This window comes from Myotis lucifugus, unplaced genomic scaffold, assembly GCF_000147115.1.
Source record: "Myotis lucifugus unplaced genomic scaffold, Myoluc2.0 scaffold_176, whole genome shotgun sequence".
Taxonomy (NCBI): Eukaryota; Metazoa; Chordata; class Mammalia; order Chiroptera; family Vespertilionidae; genus Myotis; species Myotis lucifugus.
In genome coordinates this window covers 1,862,132-1,873,176 of record NW_005871224.1, presented here as the reverse complement: position 1 = coordinate 1,873,176, position 11,045 = coordinate 1,862,132, and positions in this window count along the sequence as shown.

Sequence of the window (11,045 nt, the reverse complement as noted above, 5' to 3'; positions counted from 1 at the left end):
TTTTTTTTTAAATATATTTTATTGATTTTTTACAGCGAGGAAGGGAGAGGGATAGAGAGTTAGAAACATCGATGAGAGAGAAACATTGATATGCTGCCTCCTGCACAGCCCCCACTGGGGATGGGCCCGCAACCAAGGTAAGTGCCCTTGACCCGAATCGAACCTGGGACCCTTCAGTCCGCAGGCCGACACTCTATCCAGTGAGCCAAACCAGTCAGGGCTCTTTTTACTTTTTAAAAAATATATATTTTTATAAATTTCAGAGGAAGGGAGAGAGAGAGAAAAACATCAATAATGAGAATCATTGATCGGCTGCCTCCTGCACACCCCACTCTGGGGATTGAGCCCACAACCTGGGCATGTGACCCGACTGAGAATCAAACCAGGACCTCCTGGCTCATAGGTTGGTGCTCAACCACTAAGCCACACTGGCTGGGCTCTTTTTACTATTTTTAAGGTGGCTACCTTAAAATGACATATTTTTAAATGACATACCATACCCTGTATTTGCGTTCTATTTCTATCAGATGGCCCTGATCAAGGGAGTAGACTCGTGCAAGTGAAACTGCTCAGTCCAAAGCCTGCAGAAATGTTGCTAATATGTGGTTAAATAAATAAAAGTTGCAGAAATGTGATATTTATTCTTTTAAAGACAAACAACTTCGTGTGTATGTGTGTGTGTGTGTGTGTGTGTGTGTGTGTGTGTGTGTGTACACCAGCAAAATTTTGGAAGGACCCACCGAACTATTCACCTGGCTCTCCGGGTGGAGGGGCTGGTGAGGGGGGCCACTGCTGTTTACTCCACCTCCCCTTAGTGGTATCAATTCTTTTTGATAAGGAGGCCCTTATTTACTGAGTAACAAAAATCGTCATGGGAAGATACACACATGTAAAAGTGTGGCCGAGCCCCCAGTTTCAGGTACTGGCTCTCTAAGTGGAGGCCCATGTGGCTCTGAAGCAGGACTTGGCTCTAGGCCAGTGGTTGGCAAACTCATTAGTCAACAGAGCCAAATATCAACAGTACAACGATTGAAATTTCTTTTGAGAGCCAAATTTTTTAAACTTAAACTATGTAGGTAGGTACACTGTTATTAACTTAATTAGGGTACTCCTAAGGCTTAGGAAGAGCCACACTCAAGGGGCCAAAGAGCTGCATGTGGCTCGCGAGCCGCAGTTTGCCGACCACGGCTCTAGGCTGACACCTCTGTCCTGGTGGGTGGAGGGATGACGGGTTGGAACCAAAGGGAGGAGGCTGGACTCAGTCTGAGTTTGAATCCTGACTCTGTGAGACCCTGGACAAGTCCCTAAACCTTTGAGCCTCATTCCCCATCTGTAAAATGAACGAATCCTTCCTGACTGCACAGAGCTGCAATCAACCAATGAGCAGAAAGCTCGAGAGAAGCCTGGCAGTGGGCATAACAGACTTGAGCTCTGCCCGTCACTAGGAAAGTGGAAGCCCTCAGCTGGAACTTCTGCCATGCCAGCCCACCTTCGCCTGCCCTGCAGTACCTGCTCCACACCCCTCCCTTCCTGCCTGATACCTGGATGACCACCTCTCTCCGCTCTAAAGCCAGGCCCACCACTGTCCACTGCATCTCGTCCCCTCCCACCTGCTCCAGGACAGGGCTCCAGTGATGGTCTGCTCAGTCTCATCACTTTTCATTCTCAAAAAAAAATGAGCATGACTGTTCCCACCAGGAAACAATCATGCTCTATTTTCCCATCTCAAAACCGAACCAAACCTCTTTGCGGCCCACTTCCCCTGCCAACTACATTCCTGTTCTCCTGCTTCCCTTTGCAGTGGAAGTCCCTGAAAAACCTGTCCGTCTGGCTCTCCAGTTCCTCTCCTCTCCCTAAAACCCACTCCCATTAAGCACTCCTTGCTCCATCATGTCACAAAGGCTGTCCTGAAGGTTGCCAGTGTCTGCCCATGTAGCTAACTCTTTGGGTGGAATTCTCAGCAGGGATACTTCTGACGGCTACCCGCTTCCTAAGTGGGCTCCTCACTTCCTCCCCTTCCCTTATATCCTTCTCGACACAGCAACAGAGAATGTCACTCCTGTGGTCCCCATTTCATTCAGAATAAAAGCCAATCCTTAGAGTGACTGACAAAGCCATCGTAATTTGGTGCCCCCACCTCTATGACCTCATCTCCCACTGACCCCTCATCTCTCTTTACTCCAGTCACACTGGCCTCCTTATTGTTCCTTGAACATAGCAAATACATCCCTACCCCAGGGCCTTTGCACCGGCTGTTCCCTCTGCCTGTGATACTCTTCTAAGATGTCCACATGATTGGCCCCCTCATTGCCTTCAGGATTTGCTCAAATGTCACCTTATCAACAAGGCCTGCCCTGATCACCTGAATTGCCACTTGTCCCAACCACCCCCAGGAAGCCCAGCCATCCTCATCTTGCATTACTTTTTCTATTTTCCTTTCAACGTTGAATACAATTTACTTATTTATCATGCTTATTGCTCTATCTCCTGCTCTAGACTATAAACTGCATGAGAGCAGGGACATTTGTTTACTGTGCTTAGAACAGTGCTCAGCACAAAGGGCAATCATCAAATATTAACTGGAATTAATTCATGAATGGAAAGGTACCAGGGGTAAAGGTTAACAATTCTATGACTACCACATGCATACTGAACTGGAACAATTAAGTAAATGGATGATGAATGGCAGTAGCCAGGGTTCCCCCGTTGGGGTAGGAAGTTACAGCTATGCGAGGGGTAGGCCAGATGACCCATATGGAGGTGGATTAGAGTTGGAGACATCAGAATGAACTCATGTTTATTTTAACAGTAATATAGAGAGTTGTGTATAAATATGTATATGGTTAATACATGCACACATATTTCCTTGCTCTGTCACGGAGAAGGCCGAGAAGCAACATTACCCCATAACAACAAGCACATCAGGTTTCAGATCTGGGTTTCTAACACCATTCTCCCAAGAAAGAACACAGTGTTCCTTGGAGAAATGGCTGATTCTAGGTCTAGAACAGGAAATAGATGAGCCTGGAGCATCTCATAGGACCTAAAATAAGGAAGTGCTCAAAACTCACATGAATGGGGAGAGGGGGGCAAAGGGACACAGGAGTCAACTAAGAGAGCTCCCGATGGCCAAAACTGGAACAATTTGAGCAATAAAATATAGTAGTATTGGATTATAACCCAAAGTATGAAACTTCCACGAGTCTATGTTGATATAAATGTGATTAAGTAAATAAAGAGGGAGACGAGACAAATATCCACCACAGAAGAATTTCAAATAATTTATGTACATACCCTGCTCTCAAGGAGGTGGGACAGAGCTTCTCATCCCTTAAGTGTGGGCTGCACAAAGCGACTTTCTCCCAAAGACTACTATATAAAATGGGGGAAGGAAAGGAGTAATTCTACAGTAGAGAAACCTGACAAACACACCTCAGCCAGGGGATCAAGGTCAACATCAATCATGGTAAGTCACCTTGAGAGCATGTGCCCTTGATAGAAAGTGAGACTGGCCCTTCCCTCTGTCGTCTTCCTCCCAAAACATACACACCTGGTTATGTTTTTTAGTTGTAACAAAGTTGCCATGGTGATGTAAAATGTTAACAGTGAGGGAAAGTGAGTGAGAAATATGAGAACTCTGTAACCAAACTGTTATTAAAGAAAAAATAATATTCAGATAATACAGTAATGGGTATTATTTTCATTTTTCTTTTTAATATATTTTTATTGATTTTAGAGAGGAAGGAAGAGGGAGAGATGGAAACATCAATGATGAGAATCATCAATCAGCTGCCTCCTGCACACCCCACAATGGGGATTGAGCTCACAACCTGGGCCTGACAAGGAATCCAACTGTGACCTCCTGGTTCATAGGTCAATGTTCAACCACTGAGCCACACCAGTTGGGCTGTTTAAATTTTTTTGCCTAAGGGCCAAGGCATTGCTGAATATTGTTATTTCCATGATCTGAAAAAAAAAATGAATAAAAAAATAATACCCACCCAGCCAGCGTGGCTCAGTAGTTGAGGGTCAACCTATGAACCAGGAGGTCACAGTTCAATTCCCAATCAGGGCACATGTGTAGGTTGCGGGCTCGATTCCCAGTGGAGGGCATGGCATGCAGGAGATAGAGGATCGATGATTCTCATCATTGATGTTTCTCTCTCTCTCTCTCCCTTCCTCTCTGTGTGTGTGTGTGTGTGTGTGTGTATTTTTTTTTTTAAAGCAAAAACTTCCTGGGGGTTGGGAACAGCTAGTCAATGGGGGGAAAGGAGACATATGTAATACTTTAAACAATAAATAATTTAAAAAATAAAAAAGTCCAATCAAAATCAATAAAATCTAAAGATAAACCTCCCACAATTCCGCTCTCCACTGCTAAATCAATGTATTGTATTCTGGACTCTCCCCTAGGCATATGTGAACATTGACAAAAATGTTTTACAAACATGAACATGGGATGATGCCCTACATTTTAGTAACTTGCTTAGTGTGGAGATTTGTGGACTTCCTCCCCTCTTGGTGCACCCCCCTCTACCGTGTTCTTCTGAATGGCTTGAGCTGTTCTGCAACATGGATGTAACAACTGACTGACCATTTCCTTAAGATAAACACTGTTACTGCCCATTTTCTTCCCACAATGTTCCCTTGAACACCCTCTTACAAACACCTTTATGAACACATGTGAGAATTTCTATAAGACAGATTGCTGGCTGTGGAATTGGGGTGTGACGCCACATTAGAAACATTGTCATCTTACTGCCAAATTGTCCTCTCATTATCCTGAGAATTAATTGCCTGGCTCCAACCTCTGTCTTCACTTCTTTGGTGACATCTCCCCTTTGTCAAGATGGCTGTGGGGGGCCACTGTGATATCACAAATGTGGGGTGTGGAAGACCACACACCCTGTGACTGACCAACCAGGACCTCAGGGATAGCACCACCCATCCTCCTGACATGCCCTGAATTTCTGCATGTGTTTGAGATTACTGGAGTCTTGGTGATTAGCGCCATTCTCAGCTTGGGGCTGGACAGAGAACCAGGGCAGAGGGAAGGGAGAGGGTGTGTAACATTTCAAAAATCAAATACGATATCATGATTTAATATTTAAAAAGTGACAACAAAAGAACTTTATCATACAAAGCATCCATTTATCATTTAGTTCTTCAATAAATATTTGGTTTACGTACTGATTTCTGTTACAGGATTGCCATGGTGAACACAAGTTTCTGATCTCACAGAACTTATATTCTACTTGGAGACAATGAACACAATGAGTATCAGTTAGTGACAAGTGCTGGATTATTTAGGATAACAGCCAGCTGCTAGAACAAGTAAACCCCCAACATTTCAGTCCTCCCAACTCCAGATTAGGCCAAATCCCCCACCTTATAGCTCCAAGGGCCTCCTCTTCCAAGATTTATAACTATTTCTGTGATGATCTGATTAATGCCTGTCTCCCCCACTAAACTGGAAGGCCAAAACTTGTTTTTTTCCTCTGTAGCCATAGGGGGCATCTTTCATTCCAAGTTTTTTCCTGTCCCCCTGCACAGTCTTCAAACCATGAGACCACTCCCATCAGCCAAGTCGTCAGCTCACAAGTCCCCTCCACAGAGTGGCCTTCTCAGGCCTCCTTGTGGTACTATGCCCAGCCAGCCACTCTGCCGACCGCCAGCTCGTGTCCCTTCCGCTCTATGGCACAGGGAGAGAAGTACACCATATTCTCACTCCCCTTTCCACAGATGACATTTCTGGGAAGCAGCAGTCCACAGACTTGACCTCCACGCATTCCTTGTGTCCCACAGGGTCATATGACTAGCTCACCAATGATGCGGGAACAGAAGTGGAGTGAGTCACTTCGGGCCAAGGCAGTAAAGAAACAGGAGCCTTTCCTACTCTGTCTCTCCCTCCATCCAACTGGCTGGATGGGAACATCCAGGACATGCTGGAAAGCTATGTGCCGGGGTCCCTGAATGACTGCGTGGGGCAGAGCCACTGGCTCTCTCCCCGATGGGGACACCCACATTCAACACAAGTTCGCACAGCTGGCTCCCTCTCATCAATCAGCTCTCAGCTCAAATGTCAGTAAGGCCTCTCCCAACACCCTCCAGTCATTCTCTGGCTCATCAACTGATTCTGCACATAGTTGTGATAAACTTCAAAGTCTTCTGTTCATTTATTTGTTCACTTGAATACTGTCTGTCCCAACTAGAATGCAAGCTTCTTGGGGGACAAAAACTCTCATCTCTCTTGCTCATGCTGTATTCCCACTGCCTAGAATAGTGCCTGGCACATAATAGCAGCTCAATAAAAATGTGAATGAATGAGTGATACAGTGTATACGTTTCAAATACCTCATCTGTAAAACGGGGTAAATACCAAACTCTACCATTTCTTGGGGCTCCTCCGGGACCATGTAGGTTAACTTTAAAAAGTGCTAAGTGTTACAGGATTGGGGGTGATAATTTATAGTCGACCTAGATATGAATCAACAAAGTAAATGTGTTATTAACCTACTATGTGACTGGCACAGCCCTCTTAGTAACTCAGTGGACTTTAGTTTCAAAATCATGGTTTTCCTACCTTGTTGTGGGTTTGGAGGTACGGTTCTGGAAGTTTCTGGCTGCACCCCCTCTGGGACAAAGAGTACAAATTCCCTAACTACCCACTGACCCCCTTCTCCTTCCTAAGAGCCCAGCTTTATTCCGAGGGGCAGGGTGTTCCCACAGTGAGGCAAACGGTCAGAGGGTGAAGTTGCTGGGTGGGGTGTCTGGGAAACTCTTCACAGGGTAGTGACACCTTTTATGCCCTCCTCTTCTTCCTTCCTACTTCCTTCCACAGTAAATATGGGTGAATTTCCAGGAGGGCCAAGGCTAGCCCTTAGTGTGCTTTTGTTCCAGTTAGAAAAAGACTTGTACTGTGAGCATTCAAATGGAGAAAAGACAGCTCCTGTGGACAGACACATGCCTCTGGGTGCTGGGCCTGCATTTCTGAACCACCCAACCCTCGGCTGAGAGCTTCGAGCAGTACACCAACTGCAAAACCACCCACGGAGCCCGGGTTTTGGACTGTGGGACAATCGAGGGTGGGAAGAGCTTGCTAAGGGCAGAGCTAAATGAGAAAAGGAGCCGACACACCAGCCCTGGAAGGCCTCTCACCTTTTCCTTTCATGTTTTTGTTTGTTTTTAATTTAATGGTTTATTTTGAAATAACGTCAAAGTGACAGAAAAGTTGCAAGAACTATTCAAGGTAGTCCCCTTCCTGCAGACTGGTCAGTTAACATTCTGTTCCATTTACTCCGCTGCCCTCTCCTCACCGCAGCCCTCCCCCTTTGTCTGTGTAGATCTGGACGCACTGCTCCTCCTCCTCTTCTGAATCACTTGAGAGCACTGGGTAGTCACGAAGCCCATCATCCCTAAGCACTCCGGTGTGGACACCCCCAACTAGAACACTAACCACACCGCCAAGCCTCCTCTGCCTGCTGAAGTGAAATGTAAAACTTCTATCCAAAAATCAATTCTTTTGGCTTGCTGTTAAAAGTAACCACATCTACAATGTCACCCTGATGAATTCAATAAAAAGAAAGAAAAAAAATTTTAAGTGAAAATTACAAAACACAAGAAAAAAATGACAAAAATAAAACTAACCAAATCTAATACCCTCTGTGTCCCTACAACTCCTGGGGGACGTGGGAATGAACATAGGAAGCTCAGCGTTTCAGGCCGCTGCTTGCCCGCCTCCGCCCCACCCTGTGGGCCCCCTTTGATTCCTTTCAGCTGCCACACACCTTTCAGCCTCAGAACTTTCCAATGGAGGTCAAACTCACGGAACATGGAATTATCTTACAGTGAACAATTCAGCAGCGTTTGGTACATTCATAATGTGGTGTGACCATCACCTTTCTCTAGTTCCAAAACATTTTCATCACCCCAGAAGGAAACCTGTACCCACTAAGCAGTCACTCCCCATCCCCCCCACTCCCGCAACCACCAATTGATTTGTCTATGGATTTCCCTTTCGGACACTTCATATAAATGGAATCACACATCCCGTGCTGCCTCACAACTTCGTACCAGCTGTTTCCTTCTCCCAGATGCTTTTCCCTCCTCCAACTCGTCCTTTAGGAATTCACTTCACCAGCACTTCATTAAGCAGCTTTCCTGGGGCCTCAAGTCCCCCCAACACATACCCCAATAAAAATCTGAAGTTTCTCTTGTCAGCATTTACCACAACTACATTTATTCTATGAGGTTATTTCATTAGTGTTTCTTGGAGTTAGAAAATTTATTAGGCAGGAATATGTCTGCCTTACTTATCACTGTACGTTGACACCTAGTCCAGAATCTGGCACATACTAAGGTACTCAATAATACTTTGTGAATTGACTGAATGAGTGATTATCTGTGGCTGGTGACCCGGGCAGCCCCGCCCTGCCCTCACCAAGGGCCTCCCACATGCCCATATATGGACATGATGCAGGACAGTTCTGGCCATGGTCAGAGGTGCAGGCCTCTGTGACCTCACAATGCCCAGGCCCCCCCGGTGTCTATAAGAGGCCCAGGACCAGCCCCTGGTTCACAGCCCACAAAGTTCCACCTGCTCACAGGTTGGCTGGCTCAGCCAAGGTGGTAACCCTGCTCCTGAGCATCTAGGCCAGTTCCACCCAGCATCATGGCCAGATACAGATGCTGCCGCAGCCGGAGCAGATGCCGCCGCCGGAGAAGGAGATGTTACAGACGAAGGAGGCGCTGCTGTCGGAGGAGGAGGAGGAGAAGAGGTACAAGGGGTCCCTAACTGGGTACAAAACCACAAAAATGAGCAAGGCAGAACCGGGGGTTCTGCCAACTAAAATTCTCTCTCTGTTTTGCTTCCCCAGTGTGCTGCCGCCGCTACTCAAGGTGTAGAAGAAGATAAGATGCTAAAGGCACAAGCTAGCAAGTCCACACACTCTGCCTGAGTTTTACTGGCTACAAGACCCTCTTGCTGCTACACCTTGAACATGCCACCATCTCAATGAAGTGAACATGGAACAGGAGCCTGCTAACGAACAACGCCGCCTGTCAATAAATGTTGAAAAAATAACTCCGCTCTTATGTCTTTGCTTTGAGAAGGGAGTTCAGGGAAGAGGAGGGCTGGGGATTAAAAGTGGGGGGTGCCCAGCCAGTGTGGCTCAGTGTTTGAGCTTTGACCCATGAACCAGGAGGTCAAGGTTTGATTCTCAGTCAGGGCACATGCCCGGGTTGCAGGCTCGATCGATTCCCAGCAGGGGGTGTGCAGAAGGTGGCCGATCAATGATTCTCATCATTGATGTTTCTATTTCTCCCTCTCCCTTCCTCTCTCTAAAATCAATAAAATATATTTTTTAAATCATATATAATAAAGACCCTCACTCCGTCATGCCATCACAAGATGGCTACACACACAGTGGAGGCGTGGTTCCCATAATGAGCCGTAATGAGCGATCAGCAGGGACCTGAGGCTGCGTGGTACTGGGCTGAGGTGGGGGACCTGAGGCGGCACCCCCGGCCCAACGGGGCTTGACAGGGGAGACCTGAGGCCACACCCCCGGCCCAACGGGGCTTGACAGGGGACCTCAGGCTGCACCCCCTGCCCGGTGGGGCTTGATGGGGGACTGCAGGCCATGCCCCCCACCCGGTGGGGCTTGACGGGGCCCCTGAGGCTGCGCCGCCCCCGCCCCCAGCCCGATGGGGCTTGACGGGTGGGTCAGCCGGGTCAGGATCTCACTCAATGGGGATGAGGCCAGCCAGGTCTGGGTCTCGTGTGATTTCGAGGTACACGAGGGTGTGTGAGGACTTGACTCTGGGTCTTGCGGCATGCTGCAGACTCTGACAGGAGGAAGATTTTCATATACATTTTACTAATTTTCTTTCATCTCTGACACTTCTATTATAGAGAAAGGGCAAATAGCAATATTAAAATATTTTCTCTAATTCCCTTTTAATGGGCATGGACCACTAGTAAATAAAAAACTCAGGAGAGGGGTTGAGGATGCCAAAAAGAGGGGGCATGAGTGACAGTTGTCACATTAAATCTTGTTCCACACTCTTGACTACCAAGTCAATCAACAGCTGCCTCCCCAACCACCCCTTTAGAGGTCCCCCCCAGTGGGGACAGGAGCCGAGCCACGCTGTTTCTGAGCGCATCTCTTCCCAACACTGTGCTCCATGACTTCTGTTGGCAGCTTGAAACGGACCACAGAAATTCGTGCAAAAGCTACAAATCAGGACTTGCTCTCCCCTGCCCCTGTCGCAGAGAGCCAGGTAAACATTTACCAGCTCTAGCTCATCCCTATATCCCACTAGTCCCCAAAGTGCCCACAGTTTTCGGCCCAAAGCTCCCCTCGGTCTGGGTACAGTGATGCCCAGGTGGTAGTTGAACTAAGCTTTCACATTTAACCTATGAAGGAAGCAACATGGTAACCTGACCATCTTGTGTACCCACTCGACCCACATGATACACTGAGGGCTTGAAACCCCAAGATGATGTGGAGATGGTACACAAGACACTTGGGACATCGGCCTACTTGGCTCATTTCACAATCTCAGGGTGGCAGAGCAAAGCCCACGGCTGAGGCTCTATTCCCTAAAGTGACAGGGCCACCAAGAACCTCCGAAACATAGCCATGATCTGCATGTTTCGGGCATCATGGTGTACAGGTGTTTTGCGTTCACTTTCAGGCCCCATACCAACCTTGCAACATAGGCATGGACAATACTGTCTTTCTAAGTGAGGGCATTAAATGGGGGTCTGAAGTTGCTTCCATTACCCCAGTCGCTAGATGGCTTCCTATACCCAGTCAGACGATATGGCTTCCTATACCCAGCCCCCTTAATGCATATGAACACCGGGTAAAATTAAGCCTCTGTATTAGCTTCCTATGGCCACTGTAACAAATTGCCACACACTTCATAGCTTACAACTCAAATTTATTATCTTACAGAATTCCACAAGGGGTCTCACCGGGCTGGGCAGTCAAGGTGTGGGCTGGGCCGTGTTCTCGCCAACTCTGAGAACCCCCACCTCC